Source organism: Ammodytes marinus, assembly GCF_949987685.1.
Source record: "Ammodytes marinus genome assembly, chromosome: 21".
Lineage (NCBI taxonomy): Eukaryota > Metazoa > Chordata > Actinopteri > Uranoscopiformes > Ammodytidae > Ammodytes > Ammodytes marinus.
The window spans coordinates 4,613,244-4,622,820 of record NC_137225.1 but is presented as its reverse complement, the minus strand read 5'-3'; positions in this window follow the sequence as shown (position 1 = coordinate 4,622,820).

The following is a 9,577-nucleotide window of genomic DNA, read 5'->3' as shown; positions in this document are numbered from 1 at the left end:
GGAAGGATTTTCACCTGCTCCGCCATTGTAGGCGCATACACATTCACCCATCTGTTGCTCTGGCGTGCACCGGCAGTGAGACCATGGAGTGTATATAGTATATATGAGTGAGACGAGTGACGGTTTGTAGAATTCTCTCTCCTGATTGGATAAAAAAATTGGGATACTACAACATTTTAATTAGGCTATTAATGCAAAGACCTGTGATATGACGTCCGCACTCTGTTGAAGTGATTGCTGTAGGAATATGGAGTGGTATAACACATATATTAACACAAATAAACCGCTTACTCTATCTTTAAACAGGCAGGTAATTAAGAATATACAGTATTCTTATTTACATATCAAACTTGCGAAAGACAAACGCCTTTTGAGGGGAGTGGGGGTTGTGGCTGAAAAGAAGAATCAAGTTAAATGTTAAAAGGACAAACAGCACACAAACACCTACACACGCAATACACAGGAAGTAATTAATGTGTATTAGGGCTGTCAAATTAACGCGTTAATTTCGATTAATTAATCACAGAAAAATTAACGCGATTAAAAAAATTAACGCAGATTAATCGCACTTCTATAATGCCCTTTGACCCGGTGCAAAAGTGGTGCGTAGCTGCACCGAGCTGCACCTGAAGCAGACACGGCCCGCGCGGGTGAAAGGGAGAAAAGTAAAGAGAGAAGCAGGGGGCCGAGGCCGACGGTTTAATCAGCATGAAGGTAGGAAGACATCTTACTTTATTCTCCGCAGCCAGTGTCTGTGCATTATTGATTTAGTGGGTGCAACAATGTAGGCTAGGTTCAAAACAGTATCTCTCAATCTTTCTCCCCGTGTCTCAATTTTGTTTGCTAGCTGTCTCGTCGTCCGCGTAAACGTGTGTGCGTGTGTGTGTCTCTCAATATTTTTGCCTGAGTACGACGATGGTGAATGAATCGGCATAAGCATCTGTGGCAGTGCAGCGCTGTCTGTTGTGGAGACAGAAGTTACAAGAGACGGAGAGAGAGAGAGAGAGAAACTGTAGTAGGCTATACAGCTGTTTATAAACAGGTATAAAAGTGTCATAAAAGTATGCGATTAATTTAGATTAATTAATCACAGAGCCTGTAATTAATTAGATACATTTTTTTAATCGCTTGACAGCCCTAGTATGTGCCCAATGAAATGTGCCGTAAAAAAAATGTTGTTGTAACTTCTAAAAATCCTTTCGATTGAGATTAATGTTTTGTGTTATTTACTCTTACAGACTGGTCCTACAAATTACACAAGGATCAATCAAAATGTGCCGATCCTGAGGCTCTGGTTCAATGTGGAGGCAGAGCTCAAGCAGGACTTTCGCCTGAGCAGAAGAACAATGAACGGTCTGCAAAGGCTCCTGATGAGGGAACAGGACCATGGCTGGGGCAACACCATTGAGGTCCTGGTGTACGTCTATTGGCTGGCTCATGGACTCTCGTATCGTGTCGTCGCCAGCGTATTCAATGTGCCCAAATCCTCTGTCCACCGCATCATCCACAAAGTGGCACAGAGGATTTGGCGCAACATGAAGAGAGCCATATATTTCCCTAAAACTGCAGAGCTTGCAGCAGTCGGGCAAGGGTTTGTTCAGTTAACGGGCAATCCTGCTTTTTTATATGTTGTGGGTGCCATAGATGGCAGCCACATCAGAATTAAACCCCCTGCACATAATCGTATCGACTACCTGAACTACAAGGGGTTTTATTCCATAAACATGCAGGCCATCTGTGATTCAAAAACCAGGTTCCTGGACATCTTTGTCGGATACCCTGGTTCAGTGCACGACACACGTGTCTTGAAGAACAGCAGCTTCTTTAGATCAAGATGCTACCCTCCTCCCGGTTACCTCCTCCTTGGTGACAGTGGCTACCCCTGTTTGGAGACACCAGTGAGCATCATCACACCTTACAAAGAACCAATCAATGGACAAATACAGGAGCGTTTTAATTATTTTCAATCAAGGGGTCGAAGTGTAATAGAAAGAGCTTTTGGAATCATGAAAACCAGATGGAGGTCAACATTGTTTAAAGCATTAGAGGTGAATCCCACATTTGCACCACTGGTGATTGCCTCGTGTGCCTCTTTGCACAATGTGTGCCTCGATAACGGGGACATGCTCGAGCCAGATGAGGACACAGTTGATATCCTCGACCCCCAGGTTCCCCGCGAGGCCCTAGCGGATGAGGAGCGATCAGGGAATGCCACAAGGGACAGACTGGCTGCCTTGGTCACCAGCTACCTGTAAATTGTTGTTATTGTTGTTGATGATGATAGGTGCTATACACGGTTTGGAAACCCATTTATTTATTTGCCAGATGTGTAATTGTTTTTTGACCTTAATATTTGTATATTTTATGTCATTCAAATCATTTTTATTGGTAATTTTTGTAATTTAAATATTTTATTTGCAAAGGTGCTACACAGTTTGGAAACCCATTTATTTATTTGCCAGGTGTGTAATTGTTTTTCGACCTTAATATTTGTATATTTTATGTAATTAAAATCATTTTTATTGGTAATTTTTGTAATTTAAATCTTTTTAAACTAATAATTTGCAAAGGTGCTACACAGTTTGGAAACCCATTTATTTATTTGCCAGATGTGTAATTGTTTTTCGACCATCATTGTTTTTTTATTTTTGTAATACAAATCTTTTCAAACTAATATTTTGCAGTACAGTTTGTTGGTTGATGAGGATGTGGCACTTGCTGCAAATGAGAGCTCCAAGAATGCCACAAGGGACAGAATAGCTGCTCTAATTTCAGGTGTTTAAGCCCTGTAAAGCTTATAAATAATTTTGTGTATGTATATATGTTATTTGAAACTATTTAAAAAAACTTATTTGCAGTGGTAGTCCTACTCCATTCTTGTTGCCTAACAAATATTTGAATTTATATACTCTTAAAATAACATTAGGACAACACAATAGTGCAATGAAAATGTAAACACAACAAGTAAAAATATTATATTATAATTTATCAATTAATTTCTCGAACAGAGCCAAGAACCTTTCTGTTTTGTCCTCACTCTCCTCATGGCGCTTTTGCTCCTTAACGCCCTCCGCTTCAAGGAAATCAAAGACACTCCTCTTCCTCTTTTTCACTGGAGGGGTTGGGGTGGCACTGGCAGCTGACACAAAGGAGGAATCAGATGTGTCCGAAGTGGTGGGCTCCACAATCTCCTGAAAGATCAAAAACAATTGAGAAGGAATTATATTCCAGAACTAGGTAATATGTGATATATACTAGAGCAGCATATTTTTGAAAATATATATAATTGCGATCTCTCTTTTTATGACCCCCCTTGCACCTATCACTTTAAGATAATGCTTGGTATCAAAAGCAGATATAATATGACCGTAGATCATCTATAAATCTCACCACGAGAAGAGTAATTGGATCCCCAGATTCCCCAAAAGATGCCACCACAACAGGAGGGTCAATTGATGGCCTGGCACCCAACACCCCATTCATGTCTTCAAAATACTGCCATGTGATAGCAGTGACCTCCCCAGCATCTGTCCCAGACCCTGTTCTGGGAGTTTTCAGTTCCTGCAATAACCATACAGAAACACATGGAAATTAATTATGTTATAACTCTAAAAAAAAATCTAATAATTCAACAGTTTACTTGTGTATAGCTTTTGGCTGTATTTCTTGTATGATAGGTGTTGCAATAATAACACTTTTATGTTATGTTAATATTATGTATAGCCTCACTAAACCGCACTAAAAAGTGGGATATACATCTCCTTAACTACAACCACACTGCTCTGTGCTTACCTTGTATTTTTTTTTTAATTCTCCCATTTTTTGGAGGCCTGTTGGGGATTTAGTTTGCCCTCCAGGCCAAGTTCTTTGATCAATGTCCTGTATCATAACACATATGCAGGGTAATGATTGTGAACAACAACAAAAAAACACCCAGACATGTGTATGCTATCAGGTAACCTTCAAACAAATTACTCACTCCCAAAGTGATCTAGCTGCACTCTTTGAGCGGAGAAAACGCTGCTCATTTTCGGCACGGAACCGGATGAGTTTTCTAGTCTCATCTGGAGTCCCTGCATGACACGAACACGGAAATATCATTGTAGAGATCTCAAATTAACCAATGCTGTAACATTATTATCCCTAAATAGCAGGACATCCCTGCTGGCTCTCCATAGAGCATACATATCGTTGACGTTAATTTGTTTGTTTGTTTGTTATTATTCGATGCACAAGTGAAGTTACGTGAATCTGACCAAGCTCCTCACAGCTGTCAGACAGAGACCGATAATACCATCTAAACTGGATACTTTGCGACTATAAACATGTTGTTGTATCGTGTGTGATTTTAAATGCATACATTATTGAAAACGTTATAACGGTTTAACGTTGGCTGGTGTGTTATGGTCGGGAAGCAGCTAGCATCCCTGCCAAGTTAGCATAACTTGGCAGGGATGTTACCCCAGATCACCTACTATAGCCTACACATCAACCATAACAATCTAGGTATTTAAGGCGATATCTATATAAAACAAGCGTCGACGAGTATAATCCTGTGGTTTCTACGCAAACTCTGTAAACGAAACAAAACGGATACTTGCTTCACTCGGTATCATCCATGCTCAGTATAGTATAGACTGCATCGCGGAGGAGTAGCCTACAAGCTCTTTTTCTCCCACATTAATTACACATTACAACGGGGGTGCCACCTAGTGATCTTACATGTTATAAAACGGACTTGTAAATCTTTATTAATCGTTATTAACGGAGAAATTACCTATATATATATATATACTTACATTTGTGAGTGTCTTTGGTTGCCATGATAATGACGGTGATTCGCAGGGTATTCTGGGAAATATCTCATAGCCCTCCGTTTGGAGTGTGGGTCTGGAATATCTCCGTTTGGAGGGCCACATAGCCCTCCCCCTTGGCCCTCCGCCTCGATGCCAGATGGAATGGGACAGCCCTACCCCTCCACGTGAACGCGCAATTCGGAGGGGTAGGGCTAAGGGGTGAATTGGGATTGAGCCTAAAAGTCATTAGGCCAGGGGGGGGTTTTTTGTACAAGTACCCTTAAAATGATTTGGTCATTCATCGATAGAATATATTGTGCCCTTTTTTTTGCACTGAGCACCTGCCCCCCAAAATGTCTGTGCACGCCACTGCTGATATTAAAATCTGTTAAAACTGACGGAAATAAATGACTTAATACTCACGTTACAATTCTCCTCTGGGAACAAAGATGCAGGAACCGTTTCTGATTCCGATTCAGACTCATCGTAATCCCACCCTGATGGAGTGAGGACCAACTCCTCCGTTCCACAGATTCCCTGGAAGTAAACAATTTATTTTCCATGTGTATTCCTGATGTAAAATATTTTTATACAGACTTAAAGGTGCTACGAGGAACTTTTAAATATTTCTGAAACAGTCTAATTTTTCCTCTGTTGATCATAAATTACATGTAACAGCAAACGAGACCATCAGTGCAAAGAATGCTATTTTTATATAATTTTTCTCAATGCCTTTGTCATGGGTAAAGTTTTCATACGGACTGAAATAAATGACCATGAATACTCACGTTACAATCCTCCTCTGGTAGTATACAATAGAGGTCATGGGAGAAAGGTGCGTCGACTGTATTTTCTGATTTAGGTTTGCAAATCAAGAGGTTGAACTCCGTCTCGGGGATTCCATAGATTGCAGCTGTGGACATGTGTCGACTCGCTTGATTATATTTCGAGAGTTCCTCCTCGAAATCAAGTTTAGAATTCTGTGGAAGTAAACGCTTTATTTGTACATGTGTGTATTCCTGAGTGAAAAAAAACTGGTAACACTTTAGAATAAGGGTACATTAATTAGCTGTTAGTTTATGCTAAGTAAATGCTATTAATGATTAGTTAATGCCTATTAAGCATCAAGTAAGTAATGCTTCATTAACTAAGTTTAGCATAAATTAAGCATAAGAGTTAGTCAATGTTTATTAAGCCTTAATTAAGCATTAACTAATAGTTAATTAACATACCCTTATTATATTGTAAAGTGTTACAAAACATCTATTCATACAGACTTGAAATAAAAGACTATCCTATTTCTATACTCACTTTATACTCCGCCTCCCGTTTAATGGACAAGTCGATGAGGGACACTCTTGCGACGACTTTTTGGGGATTGTTTCTGACCACCGTGCTGTAGACGCACTCAAACGGCTCCACTTTGGCCTTTGTGGTTGGAGCCTTAATCGTCCTCACTGGGACACCTGGAGTGATCTCTGAAACACATGCAGAGACACATATCGACACAGTCTTGACCACATCATTACCTACCTGTTCCGTGGATGTGACAGGGGCCCGGGTCGGGGTTGTGTTTGCGACCCTGTGCATCACGCAAATCACACGGGCCTTTGAGTCATATTAAAGGCCTACTTCACCGGTGGGAATATGAAGGTGTATTGAATTCTGAGATCCTATGTAGTATAAATGTGCAAAAAAATAAAAAATCGGTTCATCCTAGCCTGAGAAAAGGCAGAAAGAGTGTTTTTTTTAACCCTATATTAATCTTACTGTGACATCACAGTAAGATAAATATAGGGTTAAAAAAAAAATTACTTTGTAAATATGACTGTGATATCACAGTAAGAGAAATCACAGTCATATTTACAAAGTAAGGTTTTTTTTAACCCTATATTTATCTTACTGTGATGTCACAGTAAGATTAATATAGGGTTAAAAAAACACTCTTTCTGCCTTTTCTCAGGCTAGGATGAACCAATTTCAATTTTTTTTGCACATTTATACTACATAGGATCTCAGAATTCAATACACCTTCATATTCAAACCGGTGAAGTAGGCCTTTAAGTGTGGAAGTACATCTTGTGGTTTTCAATTGTTCTTCCAGCAGCCTCCCAGTCTCACTCTGCCTCAAATAAATCCATCAAAACTGGAAAATGTCACAGAAAAAAATTGAAGAATATCTACTCAGTTTAAGACACCCAAGAAGAAAGAACTGAAGATGTCTGAACTGATAGAGGTACGGACGGACGGACGGACCGACCATATCAAGTGTGTCAACTACATCTTACATCGTTCAATTTCTTTCCATACAGAATCAAAGGCGCTCTCTTCCTCATCAGTATCCAGAATTGGAAAATGAGGCAAAATTAACAACAATAAACAAGACATCAAGGAAGATGTCTGAACTGACAGAGGTAAAGTAATAATCAACCAACTAACTAAGATAGATAGATAGATAGATAGATGGACAGACATATAGATAGACAGATAGACGGACGGACGGACGACCGACCGACAGTCAGACATATCAAGTGTGATAACTACATCTTACATGAATTCAACATTTTTCCCACAGAATCACAGACTCTCTCTGCCTCCGATATATCCGTTGCAGACCTCTCAACTGACAGAGGTACAGTAATACTCAGCTAGACAGACAGACATATCAAGTGTGATAACTACATCTGACAGTTTTCAACTTTTCCCCAACAGAGGCCCAGACTCATTCTTCCTCCTTTATTGGAAGTGGAGGCAGAAGGCACTGAGAGAAGAACAAAAACATCCTCAAGAGGGAAGAGAGAGATCGGTGAAATAGCTGAGAGTATTAACCTGCCTTCACCTCAGTCTCTGCCCCCCATCAACTCTAGAGGGGAGGCCACCAAGCCCGACATTCTGGTAATTTATACTTTTACTTAAAGTAAAGTATGATAATTTTGTACGTAGTAAAACTAGTGGTGGCTGGTATTACTTCTACGGTGCCCACCATCTCTACCATTGTGTCCTTGAGCAAGACACTTAACCCCAAAGTGCTCCAGGGACGCTGAACTATGGCTGACCCTGTGCTCTGACCCCCTCTGGAGTGTGGTAACTTGAGAGGGGAGATGCAAAAAAAGACAAATTTTAATGTGCCTCGTGTAAATTGACTTAAAAAGGTAACCTTAACTTAACCTAACTAACTTAACAATATTCCCCTTCCTTTCCAACAGAATGAGGACAGAACTGAGCTGGAGCTTGAGGCAGAGATGAGGGGGATCGCTGAGCTGATTTGTGGGGGTCCCTGTGATGTCACTATGGAGGAAAAGGCCTCCGCTGTGTCCCCTCCCTCACCGGCCCCTCAGAGCCCGACCTTACAGGAGAAGTAAGTGATTTGGTCCTTTTATTTTAATATAATATAATAAAGATTGATTGATTGATTGATTATTGTTTCAGACATATCAATAATACAAAACAAAATGAAAAGCATGACAATACTATAAACAAAAAATTTGTTTAAATTATTTCACGCAAAAAAAAATTAAATAAACAAATGACATGTATTGAATTGAACATTTGAATTGAATTGAAGATAACTTAACCTAACATTATTCTACTTTTTTCCATTTTTTCTGCCCTTCTTCCCTCAAAGCCCCATGCAGCCAGAGCTGGTAGAAGAGCTCTTCCAGTATTACATGGAGACTCAATCAGACTCTAGACCACCAGCAACAACCTGTGAGGCCAAGAAGTCTGAGACCATCTGTGGAGACGAGAATACAGAAGTCTCTGAAACCGTCCCTGTCTCCTCTTCTGATGTTATCGGGATTGACACTAAGACCCTGTTTCCACCTGGGATTAACATCTGACTTTTTGAATCTGGTTACAAGTGGACAGCTCTCAATCCGTGTGTTCCCACTTGTATTTTCAAATGTGACTTCTTTGTCTACTTGTGATCCGATTCCATTTACCCGCGCTGTATTTAAATCTACGGTGGCGCTGAGCATTCACCAAATAAAAAAAAGTTTCACAGCAGGATCTCGTAATTACGAGATAAGGATCTCGTAATTACAAGATAAGGATCTCGTAATTACGAGAAAATATCTCGTATTTACGAGATAAGTATCTCGTAATTACGAGATAAAGATCTCATAATTACGAGATAAGGATCTCGTAATTACGAGATAAGGATCACCCTCTCATTTATCAATAACGATGTCTGTGTGTGTGTGTGTGTGTGTTTGTGTGCAGACGAGGTGCACCTAGCCATAGGAAAACATAGGCAATTGCCTTGGTTTCCGGACTACAATGGGCCCCATAATCAATACAATTATTTTAAATATTTGTTTACTGTTCATTCATTAATCAGCGATCGCATCGGGAAATGAGGGACACTCTTTTCACTTTTTATATGCAATTTGTTCATTATGAGCCACCGGAGCCACCATACTGTGTTGCCTCATCCAATCAGAATGCCCGGTGGGCTAGTTCACTTTTACCTCCTGTTTGTTACTGTATCGGAGCGCAGTTTTATTGAATGCTTTGATTAAATGCAGTCGTTAAACACGGTGTGATCCATGACTCATACAAACACATAAGAACTTTCTACAAGGAGGGCATGACAATGAGTATAGCCATGTCAACTTTGTGCAGATATGCAGTCACTGGGACTATTCAGGAGAATAGCCCAGTCGGACCTCAGCAGCTGATCACGGGCGTAAAGCCGAAAGTGTGTTCCTCAGTACCCGATGCAATCGCTGATTAATGAATGAACAGTAAACAAATATTTAAAATAATTGTTTTTTTTTTTT